This window comes from Periplaneta americana, chromosome 3 (genome assembly GCF_040183065.1).
Source record: "Periplaneta americana isolate PAMFEO1 chromosome 3, P.americana_PAMFEO1_priV1, whole genome shotgun sequence".
Lineage (NCBI taxonomy): Eukaryota > Metazoa > Arthropoda > Insecta > Blattodea > Blattidae > Periplaneta > Periplaneta americana.
In genome coordinates, this window is record NC_091119.1 from 83,570,749 (window position 1) to 83,585,525 (window position 14,777).

A 14,777-nucleotide genomic window follows, 5' to 3' on the forward strand; every position below is an offset into this window, starting at 1 on the left:
TGTAAAATAAATTGAGTTCACAAACTTTGAAATAACCACAGTAGATAAGAAATTAAGATGTCAACAACAAAACAAAACAGATCCAACAATTTTTCTGAAACATTTAAAAGAACTCTCAAGAATATACAGAAAGAAACTCCTTTAAAACTTTTTAAAGTGATGGCAGTTCAAGTTCTTTTTCTGAAGGTTTGAATTGTGGAGTCCAAAAAGAAATTGTAAAGAACAAAATTGAAACAACAGAAATTAGATTTTTTAGCGTTGAAGCAGGCTACATACGTGGTTAGAAAAAGTAGAGATATCAGCCGTAATCATGTCATCATTTTATTATTATTATTATTATTATTATTATTATTATTATTATTATTATTATTACTATTATTATTATTATTATTATTATTACCATAATCATAATTAATATTACGGTGAGTCCAATGGCTCGTTTCGTTTCAGATATAAATATTGTCCTCCCATCTAACTACCTAGCGTTTTCTCGGACCCCCGACATCTCTATTACCTGCCGATTTATAATTATCTACAGCAGCTGTTGTGTGAATTTTGTTTCTTTCAGATTTAGAATATGTTTTTTCCCATTTATTTTGTTTTAAAATATCGTCTCATGTTTTCATCTTGCCCTTGATATGTACTGGTATATCTAAGAATATCACATTAGACAGTAATTGCGCGTACGGAACCAGGTGAGTAAAAATATGAAACACTATTTGTAGCTCTCCTATTTTCAATTTTGTGAAGCAACATTTTGAACATGTTTTTAAAAATTGCGTTTGATATTTTTGAAGACTGTACCAATGAGGCTATCTTTCCATTAGTAATATGCAATTATTTTGTACTATTTTTGGATTCTTCAGGTCTCAAAACATACGAAATACAAATGAAGTTACAAATTAATAAAAGCTCACATTGATGACTTAGAAAATGTATATATACCATTGACATTTAACTACAATATTAATATAAGGAAGCAAATTCATTAAAAAAAAAAATAAAAATGTTCTGTGTCACGTGTTGGTATTAGTTCATAGTTCCATCGCTAAGAAACAACTTATAAATGTATGTGGGAAATTATTTAATGTTTTCAGCAACACTGTTCCATTGATCTGCTGTATCTCAACCCTAATTCTTCGTTTTAACTCTTCCAGCTTCTTGGTATCCTGGTAGACATTCCACTTGAAATAACCACACAAGAAATAATCAAATAGGCCTGAGTTGTAATCAGAGGATTTTTGGGGCCATTGTTGTTGAATATGGTTTTCCATTAGCGTTTTTCTATGTTTATTTAATTCATTACACCTTATTGTCCTTAGTGACTGATATACTGAAGCATTTCTCTTTGTTACATATGTGCATACATATTTCTTTCTTTATCCTTTCACATTCCCTTTATTACCGACTTACAGACCAAAGCAAGGTCACCACAGTGACATCACATTGCACTCACAAGATAACGAAAGTAAGATAAATTTCTCCCATTGTCTACGCCTGGAATCGAAGCATGGACCGCGTAGATCAGTGGTCGTCAACACTCGCTGAAAGGGTAAAGGGTATGCGGAGCTGTCCCATGTGCACCGTCGTGCAGCAGGAAGAGGTAGAGAGCATAGCCGCTAACAGCTACGAGTGCACCATAGTGCAGTGTGTTCTCCGCGGGTAAGAAACGCTAGCCCCAGAGTGCTCTGTGCTCATGACCGCTGGCGTAGATGGACAGGGAACGCGCGCTACCTCAGAGCCATTGTGGCACATGCACATAATAGTGTTCTGCAATGTTCGAATATGAGAAAGGCAACCAAGACATTACGAACTTCGATCTATTTCTTATGAAATGCTAATAGCAAGATTTCTGCTAAAATCCGTAAAGGCTGATTCCCAATAAACCGAGAACGGAAAAGACAACGAGAACGATAAATATATGTATTTAACAATATTTCTGTTCTCGTTCTTGTTGTCGTTTCCGTTTCCGGTTTATTGTGAACCAGCCTTTAGTGGTTAATGAAGGAGTAGAAGTGGAGGACAGCGAATGTTTTAATAACATGGTGAAACAAACACGACAGGCATCGTTCTGTAAAGCGAACATCGGCGAATATCGAACTTCGTCATAATCGACAAACTTGAACCGAACATAGTGCCTGTAAGACCAAGAGCATACTGCATCTGGCATTCTGTCTCGGATCGTCCAACGTCAAGGTGATTAACGTATTTAATTGAGGCTGCAGCATACTGCATCGGACATTCTCCCTCGGACAGAACGGTTTTGTCTCTGATCGCCGACGTCACGATGATTAAACGCATTGTTATGAGGCTGCAGCATACTGCATCGGACATTCTGTCTCGGACAGAACGGTTTCGTCTCGTATCGTCCGATGTCAGGTGATTACACGCATTGTTCTGAGGCTGCAGCATACTGCATCGGACATTCTGTCTCGGACAGAACAGTTTTGTCTCGGATCGTCCGATGTCACGATGATTAAACTCATTGTTATGAGGCTGCAGCATATTGCATCGGTCGAATGTCCGAGATAGAATTCCGATGCAGTATTCTGCCGGCCTAATGAACTACAATAACACATGCAATGGGATCATAATTTTGAGGCAATTTGCTTCGAAATAATAGTTTATAAATGGTAAAAAATATATGGTTTTGTACGCTTTGGAACCTGAATAATCCACACGTGAAAAAAATGAATGAAAAGAATAGTTTTTGAAAACATTAAATTACTCCTTTTTGGCTATCTGCAACTTCGTATGTACTGTACAGATTCTTTTTTACTTAAAAATAAGAACTCTACAAGCAATATTAACATACCTACTTTGCTTACCTGATAGGCCTATATAAATTATTAGAAAATAAAATATAATATATTACGATACTAGGTTGGTAAGTGTTCTATAATGCAAAGTAAAGTTGAAAAAACGAGGTACTTGCGCCGAGTTTTTTTTAATTCCCGAGAATCATAACGCCCGTGTATTGTATAGTATTTTTTTACAATCATAATCTATATCCTCATTTTATTTGTTATGTATTTTAGTTATGTATTAATTTTGAACTGAACTTTTGTCAGTTTGTTAATGGAATGTGTAAATTTTCTAAGTGATTGTGTTTTTATATTCTTTTGTTTTATTTGTTGGATATGACTGTCTTTTATGTGTATGCAATGTTCAAATAAATAAAAAGCTATTGAAATATACGAAATTGAAGTGTCTGAATCTTTTTCTACAAATAAAGAGAATGACAAGCCTTTATCCCATAACATTTAATAATTTGTTCTAACTTCACGCTCAATTTCAATGTTGATAAAATAAAGTTATAGCTTGTTCTGTCAGAATTCTCCTTCTTTTTTTAATTTGCAAGTGACTGTATGTCAAGTTTGTAGACAATTTAGTTACAACACAGCACGTTCACAGAATGGACGAAAGTCAAATCCCAAAATATCTGCTTAAATAATAACATACAGAAAGAAAAGACCCCATAAAAGGAGAAAATTATCGAGAGACCATTTTTCACATTACATATCAAATGAGATCAGACCAGGGGACCAGACAAAAATTTGCAGTGATTATGGTGAGGAAGTGATGGTAATAGTACTGATGATGACTACAGCAATGACGATAGTGATGGGGGTGGTAATTGTGGTCGTGCTGAATATGCTGAAGATGACTACAACTTTATAGAAGTTCATACAAGCCGGTATAAGTTTGTGAGTCAACCTGTAAATGGAGCAGTACGCGTCAGCATAATATTCTATTTCTCAATGCTAATAAATAAGAAGTAAAAATGAGAAATACAGATCAGAAAAAACTGCCCTAGAATCTTTTGAAAGGAGTTAGAGCACGAAGAAAGGTTTGAGGCGAGAATCGGGAAGAAGGAATGCAAAAATACACGGACGACAGCATCTGAATGCGGGCAGCGAGCTTTTCTCTCTACATGGAAATAACTGGATTACAAAGTCAAATGCAAAGCAGCCATTGTACTCATATTTCCTTCAAGTTGCGTTCCTTCCTCCGAGTGGGAACCTACACTACATAATTATGAGATAACTGGCCACTCGCTTCAATTCCCTCACTAATTCACTATACAGCCCGTTGTATGGAAATGCTGCAAAAAAAGGAGAATGCTTCACGACAATCATTTGAGAAAGGTGTTAATAAAGTGAGATTTTAATAGTTACATCAAGTGAAATGTAATTACATTTTTCTCTCTTATAATTCTCTTCTCGAATTAAGTTACCATTATTCTCTTACATCTTCTTCAAGAATTTCTTAATTTCGACATATTAAATGTGAACATTCTGTCTATTTCAGATGACAAAAATTGGTAATTCCATCTAGTCGTTAGCGGGGAAAACGGAAACTACTTCCATCAAGCGAAAAATACTTTCTGAGAAAGTAATTTGCATTCTTCTTGCTACATGGAAGCATTAACATTCGATCTACTCGTCACTGGAACTGTCTCGATCTTTCTTGCTTGCCAAGTACTCGACGATTCTCGAAATTTATTTTATTTTTTATATACTGGGCAGGCAGCGTTTGTTATTCGTGGTACGTGCAGTCTACAATCTATTGACTGTTACGTTATCTCAAAAAATATATATACTGTATACCTGCATGTTAATTTAATAGCAGATGTGTTAGCTAAACTTTCGTTGAACAGGAACTGTGGCTTAAGACGGGCTCCCTAAGACCTAAGAGTCATTAGCCATCAACCAATGCTCAGTCAAAGGGAGATAACAACAGCTATAACCTTACTTTCAAAGAAGATAGTGCGACTTCCTGGGAATTGAGTTTGGAATATGTGGAACATAATTCTGTCTCAGAGTTTACGATGCCTAGTGTAGAGGTATTGAAACTAACAAACGAAAATATTGTGATTTATGTTTAATGATAAAACACACATGTTAGGTCAATAATACAGTGATCATTGATTTTATGAAATACATTAAAGGTGATATGTTACAGTTGTATGAACACTACTTATTAGTGTTCATACAACTGTACCATATCACCTTTAATGTATTTCATTGCGATTTATATTTGGTCATGGGATTCAGTGAGTTTGCTGATGAACGTCCACAGTGTGTGATATGTAACAAAGTTTTATCCCAATAGTTCTATGTTCCCTGCCTAGCTTAGACGGCATTTCTCAATTCAAAAATTGACAAATAAAACTGCAGACTAGTTCGAAAGAAAAAGTGACGAACTCCATGCAGTTCAGACAAAATTTTACCTCGTGTAAAAACAAACAACGAGAAAGCACTGAAAACGTCGTCATGACCAGACTCTTGGGGGTAAACCTCACCCTTGCTGAAACTCTTATGAAACCACTATTAGTGAAGGTAGTGAAGTGCATGGTGGACAAGAAAACTGCAAACTTGATTTCCAGTGTGTCTTTATCAAATAACACTGCATAATCGAATCCAGAATCTATGAAAAGACATAAAAAAAGTCATGATTTCCCGTATCAGTTAAACGAAATTTTCGTTACAATTTGATAAATCCACAGTCTTTGCCGGATTAGCTATGTTAATGATGCTTGTGCGATATTAATTTTCAGGTTCTTTCATGAAATATTTTCTTCTGCAGCCACTGCCATTCTCTACAAGCGGTACTGAAATTTTTTCTCCTTCATTGAAAACTCGATACCGTGGGACAATTGCATTGACGTGTGCACAGATGGCGCAAAGGCCATGGTAGGTCCTGTTGCTGGCGCGTTACAAGGATCAAGAAAGTTTTAAAAACTGCACAAGTAGTCACTGTGTACTACACCGACCCGCCCTCGCAACGAAAAAATGCCAGCGTTATTAAAGCAGGTACTAGACAACGCAGTCAAAATTATCAACTTTGTTAAGGCACGACCTTCGCTGTGTAGGCTACTTAAAACCCTGTGTGAAGATATGGGTAGTGTACACAAGTCATTGTTAGTAATATTACACACAGAAGTGCGATGGTTGTCGCGCGGTAAAGCGTTGTCCCGATTACATGAACTTCGAACGGAAGTTTCTTCACTTTTGAAATATCAGAACAGTTTGCTTGCAGATTATTTGAATGATCAGGAATGGTTGTACAAATTATGTTATTTAGCAGACATTTTTCAAAAATGAATTCAGCACATACATACAAGGTAAACGGAAGACTATATTCGATGCTGATGACGAAATTGTCGCACTGAAGAAAAAGATAGCGTTGACAATAAGGATCTTACGTTTCTAATTGACTTCAAACCTTACAAAAGAAAATAACGTAACAATGAATGTCTCATTCATATCAATGATGAAAGAACACCTTGACAATTTGCTTCAAAATATAAATTCATACTTTCCAAGGGACAATCAGGAATCGAGTCTAAAGAAATATGAGTGGATTGTAGATCCATTTCCAGTGATGTCAAAACCAGCAGCCCTCACTGCTTCAGATATGAGGTCCTTATAGACATTGTTTCGAACAGCCATTGTCAGGCATAAAAAAAAAAAAACCATTTCCCAAATTTTGGGCTAAGTTAGGGGAAAATCTTTTGATATTATGTTCAAAAGCTAAATTTCTCTCACTGCCCTTTGGTACTGTGTACCTCAGTGAAACGACCTTTTGGAGGTACACGGCTACAAAAACAAAATATCGAACTTGTTTGGACATAGAAGACGATATACGTCTTCAACTGACTTCTATGACACCGGACATTGACAAACTCTGTCGGAAGAAACAGGCACATTCTTCACATTAACTTCGGGTGTACATGTAACATTGTAACATTTTTTAAATATCGTAACTACGGTACTTGTTAATATCATTTTGTAGACTTATATATATATATATATATATATATATATATATATATATATATATATACAGGGTGATTCAGACCACCCGTAACAGTCATTTATTTCGGAAACTAGTGCATGAAAATTTTCGAGATAAAAATATTTACTACTAAACCACATGTGAACTTTCACTTGAGCTTGATTTCATCAATCAGCTCTAACAGGAAGTAGGGTCAGTGGCGTATCACTTTAAAATTTCAAATGGTAGTCGGGGTCAAATATGGTACCATTTGATAGAGCTCTTCAAAACAAATAACTTTCATAGGAAACGTTTTTATTAATTCCTACTCTTTCAATGAGAAAACATACTAAAAGACAATGGGTGATTCGGACCACCCGTAAGTCATTTATTTAGGAAATAGTGCATGAAAATTTTCGAGACAAAAATATTTGTAACTAAACCGCATGTAAACTTTCACTTGAGCTTGATTTCATCAATCAGTCTTAACAGGAAGTAGGGTTAGTGGCGTATTACTTTAAAATTTCAAATGGGAGTCGGATCAAATAAGGCACCATTTGATAGAGCTCTTCAAAACAAACAACTTTCATACGAAACGTTTTTATCAATTCCTACTCTTTCAATGAGAAAACGTACAAAAAACAATGTCATCAATATTGAGAAATGTTACATGACGAAAATGTAAACAAGACAATTAATGTTGACATGTTACTGAAAGGCTGGACAATTCCATTAATTTTTTTATAAATTTTCAAACTATCTGTCGTTGTGAGCAGCACACACTTGTACTCTTCTTCTAATACTGTTAGTGACTTCTAATACTTCGGCGTAGTCAAGTGACTGGCAGAGTAGCAATTAATGAAAACATTTGTTTTGAAAGGCTCTATCAAATGGTATCCTATTTGACCCGACTCTCACTAGAAATTTTAAAGTGATACGCCACTGACCCTACTTCCTGCTAGAGCTGATTGATGAAATCAAGTTCTAGTGAAAGTTCACATGTGGTTGAGTTATAAATATATTTGTCTCGAAAATTTTCGTGCACTAGTTTCCGAAATAAATGACACGGTTGGTCCGAATCACCCATTGCCTTTTCGTACGTTTTCTCATTGAAAGAGTAGAAATTAATAAAAACGTTTCCTATGAAAGTTGTTTGTTTTGAAGAGCTCTATCAAATGGTACCCTATTTGACCGCGATTCTCATTTGAAATTTTAAAGTGATACGCCACTGACCCTACTTTCTGTTAGAGCTGATTGATGAAATCAAGCTCAAGTGAAAGTTCACATGTGATTTAGTTATAAATATTTTTATCTCGAAAATTTTCATGCACCAGTTTCCGAAATAAATGACTGTTACGGGTGGTCTGAATCACCCTGTATACACGTATACTTCCGTTGATGTATCGTGTGAAATATGCTTCATAGAACGTAGACAGATAAACTAAAAAGTAAACATTTCTTGGGGCGCCAGGAGAAACTTTTGCTTCAAAAAGGGCTCCGTGGCTGAAAAAGTTTGGGAACAGCTGGTCTATTTAGTCCGACACGTTCCAACGTCTTCTTGGCAATTATATACCTCGTGTATTATTGACACACGGTGTTCTCAGGCTAACCTATAATTTATATTATTACGATGTACGGAAGTACATACAGTGTATGATATTTCAGTGCAGAAATTCTGCGTTATCATATGATGAAGGATCTGTGAATCAGAGAAAAATTCTCTCCGGCACTGGGATTCGAACCCGGGTTTTCAGCTCTACGTGCTGACGCTCTATCCACTAAGCCACACCGGATTCCTATTCCGATGCCGGATTGAATCCTCTCAGGTTAAGCTCTACCTCTTAGTTTCCCTTTAGTGGCCAACCCTTATGCACTATGTCACAGATGTGTGACCATGGCACAATGTCCAGTATACTAATGTGCACAGGTGCACTCATTACAAGTGACTAAGTGGCCAGGATCCGACGGAATGAGAGCCGTCTTAAATCACTAAGTGATTATATACGCATATCATATTGCGATGTACCGAAGTACATAGATATTCCGTGCAGGAATTCTGCGTGGCTTAGTGGATAGAGCGTCAGCACGTAGATGCGAAAACCTGAGTTCGAATCCCGGTGCCGGAGAGAATTTTTCTCCCTTTACCGATCCTTCATCATATGATAACTCAGAATTCCTGCACGGAAATATCATATATACTTCGGTATATCGAAATAATAGGCCTATGATATGAGTATATAATCACTTAGTGATTTAAGACGGCGCTCATTCCGTCGGATCCCGGCCACTTAATCACTCGTAATAAGTGCACCTCTGCACATTAGTATGTTGGAGATTGTGCCACGGTCACACATCTATGACACAGTGCATGAGGGTTGGCCACTAAAGGGAAACTAAGAGGAGGAGGTTAAACTGAGAGGATTCAATCCGACATCGGAATTGGAATCTGGTGTGGCTTAGTGGATAGAGCGTCAGCACGTAGAGCTGAAAACCCGGGTTCGGATCCCGGTGCCGGAGAGAATATTTCTCCGCTTCATCGATCCTTCATCATAACCTATCATTTGTTTAAAATCTCATTATTTCAATTAAATATGTAATTCTATCTTGCAAGCCGGAAAGTTGCGGGTTTGATTCCGATGGGGCCATTTTTTTTCCCCCATTGATTTCATTCTTCCGGCCGCACTATGGCTATGGCCCTAGGATTCACTCAGCTTCTAACAAAAATGAGTAGGCCTACCAACAATATTTTCTTGCAGATGAAGGTGGCAATGACGTAAAACTAACACAGACTACCTATTGTTTTAATCTCGATTTCTGCAAAGTGCGAGCCTCAATCTCCTCTACCTTCTTGTACTTACTCTTATTCTTTCCGCTCCAGTGATCTTATCTGGATCTGTAACTTAAAATATACTATATACTATACACCACGCTTGACAGTGAATGTAACCCGTGCTATAGTAATGTTGACAATGACAATTGACTTACTCATGGCGAAAGGAATCTGAGGTCCAACGCAGTAAGTTACTCAGCAATTCTACTTCAATTGCTTGAGGGAAAACCTCGGGAAAACCCAACCAAGATTTTAACTGCAGCCCGCTCGTTTCACGGCCAGACACGCTAACCGTTACTCCATAGCGGTGGAATATTTTAAATATTACCTTCAGGGTAAATGTCATCGCTGTATGAAGTTGTAAGCGGAATGTTTTCCTTCACTTCTAAAATTAACTTAATTTCCACATAATAGTTATTAGGCCTATGTAAATCTTAAAAATGATAAATTTAATGCCAGAATCTTCCGTTGTAGCTATGTCTTCTTGATTTCACTTGGAAATATAAACGAAAATTCTATTTCGTAAGATACGTGTAGAAAAACAATGCCTCCTTACAAACAGGCGAATATTAAAATTAGATTTCGCTTCTCACGTGGACTTCAATAAAGACGATGACGTTCGACATAACACATCTCTATGGACACATGTGGACGCGCCTCATACCATGCAAGGGTATTCGTTCACCGCAAATCAAGGCGACATTAGCCATTACCGACCAAGTGCAATAAAATATGTACTCTAATTGGATACTGATGACAGAATGTCATTCTATTTTCCTCTGCGCAATTCCATTGAATTCACTTATTCCTTTAACCTTATCAGAGATATTCCAATTCTCATAGTCTGTTAATTATGATGACGCTTTGGGTTTTATTAGGACAAAAGGGCCTTAAAAGTCATTCTTTCACCCTAACTATAGAGCGTAAAACATTAAGAGAGAGAAAAAAAGAAACCTTTTTCAAATTCGCGTCTATAAGGGAATTTTTACCATCTGTTACCAGATTTCGATTATAGAAGTATCAAGAATCATCAGTTGGCATCAGTAGGCACAAGAACGAAAAGAATTTCTTGGCACAAAATTATAACATGGCATGTTTCTAACTTCAATACACGAAGCACAATTCTGTTTGTAATTAACTTAAATAGTCTTGAAATCTTAAACTACTTGAAATCAAGTAACACGTAATTCTTCTAGGTATACTGAGTACAATAAGCACAATAAGTAAAACAAGTCATACACTTTCTAGCTAAAGTGAGTTAAACTAACCAAGTAAAAGTGTTAAGATAGCTAAGTGGAAACAAAGTGAAGTAAGTGAACCTATTTCATTTTCAGATATAATACTTACTAACTTACGGCTTTTAAGGAACCCGAAGGTTCACTGCCGCCCTCACATAAGCCCGTCATCGGTCCCTATCCTGTGCAAGATTAATCCAGTCTCTGTCATCATATCCCACCTCCCTCAAATCCATTTTAATATTATACTCTCATCTACGTCTCGGTCTCCCCAAAGGTCGTTTTCCCGCTGGTCCCCCAACTAACACTCTATGCACATTTCTGGATTCGCCCATATGTGCTATATGCCCTGCTCATCTTAAACGTCTGGATTTAATGTTCCTAATTATGTCAGGTGAAGAATACAATGCGTGCAGTTTTGCGTTGTGTAACTTCCTCCACTCTCCTGTAACTTCATCCCTCGTAGCCGAAAATATTTCCTAAGAATCTTATTCTCAAACACGCTTAATCGCTGTTCCTCTCTCAAAGTGAGAGTTCAAGTTTCACAACCATAAAGAAGAACCGGTAATATAACTGCTTTATAAATTCTAACTTCAAGATTTTTTTGACAGCAGACTAGATGATAAAAGCTTCTCAGCCGAATAATAACAGGCATTTCTGATATTTATTCTGCATTTAAGTTCGTCTCGAGTGTCATTTATATTGGTTACTTTTGCTTCAAGATATTTGAATTTTTCCACCTCTTCCAAGGATAAATTTCCAATTTTTACATTTCCATTTCGTACAATATTCTGGTCACGAGACATAATCATATACTTTGTATTTTCGGGATTTACTTTCAAACCTATCGCTTTACTTGCTACAAGTAAAATGTCCGTGTTTTCCCTAATCGTTTGTGAATTTTCGACTAACATATTCACGTCATCCGCATAGACAAGAAGCTGATGTAATCCGTTCAATTCCAAACCATCGCCGTTATCCTGAACTTTCCTAATGACATATCCTAGAGCTAAGTTAAAACGTAAAGGTTTTCAAATGTAATGATGGTGTAAAAATAAAATCCTGACGATCTGAGTGTGATCACTGCCAGGAATCGAACGTAGTAACAAACTGTCGCGCAAGCCATCCGATGTCGGCTAAGTCGCAGTAGGGAATAATAAAATTATAGTGTGAGAAGTGAATCATAACTGACACTGCTGTCCAATAGTGAAGAAGCACGACATAAGCAAACTATTGCAGTTTAGTGGTGGGGTGTGATTTTAAAACGTTATTTTGTCGCTGTGATCTAGATTTGTCACTGATTCAGACTGTGACTACAGTTCCAAAATCACAGCTCCGAGAAAACTCTGACCAATATGTGACTTACAGCGAAAGAGACATGTACGTAAAGTCCAAAGTCCAGACAATTGCAAGTGAGAAGAACTTGAAGGACATCATGACTGGGATCTAATAATTTTCGTACCACTCAAACAAAAGGTTAACGTCGGCAACTCTTTGATACTGAAGCTATGCACTCGCTATGTTTTCCCACAAATGATTTTCGTAAACGTTTTTGGGTGAATATGCATATATCGACAAAATTCAGAGGTCAGAGTGTGTTTTATTTTCAATGTAGTTTCCGTAGTAATCACTATTGTTGATATAAGACATGACACCGGTATATCGAAACAATTCGCAGAAGAACGATAAACATAAAAATTTGTCGGCTCGTGATGAGAAACATTGGTATTGTTCGTGGTTCTTTCAGAGATAAGAAGACGGCAGTGAAATAGAGTTGTAGACACTAAACAGAGTCAGGTTCTAGACGACTTGGAAAACTACAGCTAGGAAACGGAACACATAACTCACACTGTGACAAAATTATTATTCTCTATCAAAGTTATTTTTTTCGGAGCTATCACCGTTCGGAGCTGTGACGACAAAACGCTATCACACCCGGCTCTATTGCAGTTCAAGATCGTCGCCATAAATTACATCTGAAGATGTTAGCAACCAAGCAAGCACTTGTAGAATTTTTTTTTTTATATGGAGATTTTCTTATATGATTCTGACTCGCATTTTATTCAATTCGTCAAGAGTCCGGACAATAAATATCTGTAGAGATAGTAGGCTACAGTAGCAACATTGTCTCGTTAATACATTTTACAGAAGTAGAAACTGAAGAAATCGTGGAATAACGAGAGAAGAATCGCGAGACTTGAAACAAATTCTTGTTGCAACACTTTGTCTATTGCATTCACCAAAATCTGAACCACTGTCGTAAGCACAGAAGGGAGATGCGGTAGCCGTTCGATGGACAAAACTGTTTTCGAGATAAATCTGACAACACTGTGTATAAATAAAAGCACAGTAATTTATTCCGCTTCAACCAATCGACATCCCGCGCTGATGTGAGATCGTTCCGCTGCAAGTGGCACCGTCGGTTATCGGTGAGCTCAACCATTACGTTTATCTGGGACTGAAGTCAAGACTAACATTAGTGCTCTTTACTGAACATCCCTATGTTCGCTGCGCTGTGCTGTGCATGCTGATTCAGGCTTAGATGCCAACTCTAGAGATTTCCACCGTTAATGTCGCGATTGAAATTACCGCTCTGGCACTGGAAACAGTTAGGCTGGGCGCACACAGGAAGAGTCGAGACTGTCAGAGACAAAGAGGCTTAAGACGAAATGTCAGACACTCAACAACTTGCTTCTCTCAGTTTCAGTCATTATGGCGTGTGATGAAAATGTGCCTATTATTTTATATTATTACCAGCTGTTTGGACGAAGGTTCTAATTAGACATACACTGTTCGCAACATATATGAGAACTTTTTTAAACTCCCAATATGGCAGTGTTCCATATAGCTCTTTTGGAATGATTTTTATACTATAGGTATCCTACAAGCAAAACTCAGCTCGGACTCTTCGTGGCGCGCATGTTATACCCCTCTTACCCTCCTGCAGTTGGTGTGAGAGCATGCTGGGAACGGGAGCATACGTCATCTGCGCCAGATAGTCACGCCTGCTGGTTTCTGCGCGCTGAGTTTTCCTTTGATGCCTATAGTATAAGATGAACTCAAACGTGATAAATTTATAGTTTGTGATTTTATGCCATTAATTGTTAGTTATTTGTGTTTTGAGAGTCTTTTAATTGCTAGTTTTAAAAAATATAATAGTAATAATCAGGGAACGGATTTATATGGACTAAAAATATATGAAATATGTAAATATATATGTAGTTATTTTTACCAAAATATGGAATTAAATATGGATTTTTACCAAAATATGGAATTAAATATGGACTTAAAATTATAAAAAAATGACTATGTACGTTAAATATTGGTACATTTTAATCAAACTAAACAAAAAATATAATGGACGTACCTTATCTTCCAATGTAGTTTCAACAAAACACAATTTTTATTGTCTGTTACCATAACAATAGGTTACAAACATTTCTTTCAAGTGCTGAAAAGTGAATCTTCTTCTATTGTCTCTGAGGATAGATTTATACTGACTAAAAGAGCGTTCGACGTCACAAGAAGTAACTGGTACATAATTCAATTTCACAATGTCTGCTGGGGATAAGTCCAAGTTAATCTTCACTGTTGATTCACCACTCATCACAGCAACAACCTTTTGTAGTTCTTCATATCCAGGGTTTTTTGAAAGTACAGTGTCCACCTTAGCTCTTACTGCATCTGCAACTTTACCTCTACCACGATTCAGTTGTTCCACAGTACTATTTATAATTTCAAAACTTTCAGATAGTGAAAGGTGCCTATTTTGGAGACTTTTGAGCGTTTTTATGATGCATGAAAATGTATGCTGAATGTGAGCTAAGTCATTCTTCACACTTATGTCACAGGTAACTGTTTTCGCAGTATCAATTGAGACTGCATCTTCAGAGTCCAATGCAAGGAGAACATTGTTAATAGAGTCTATATGT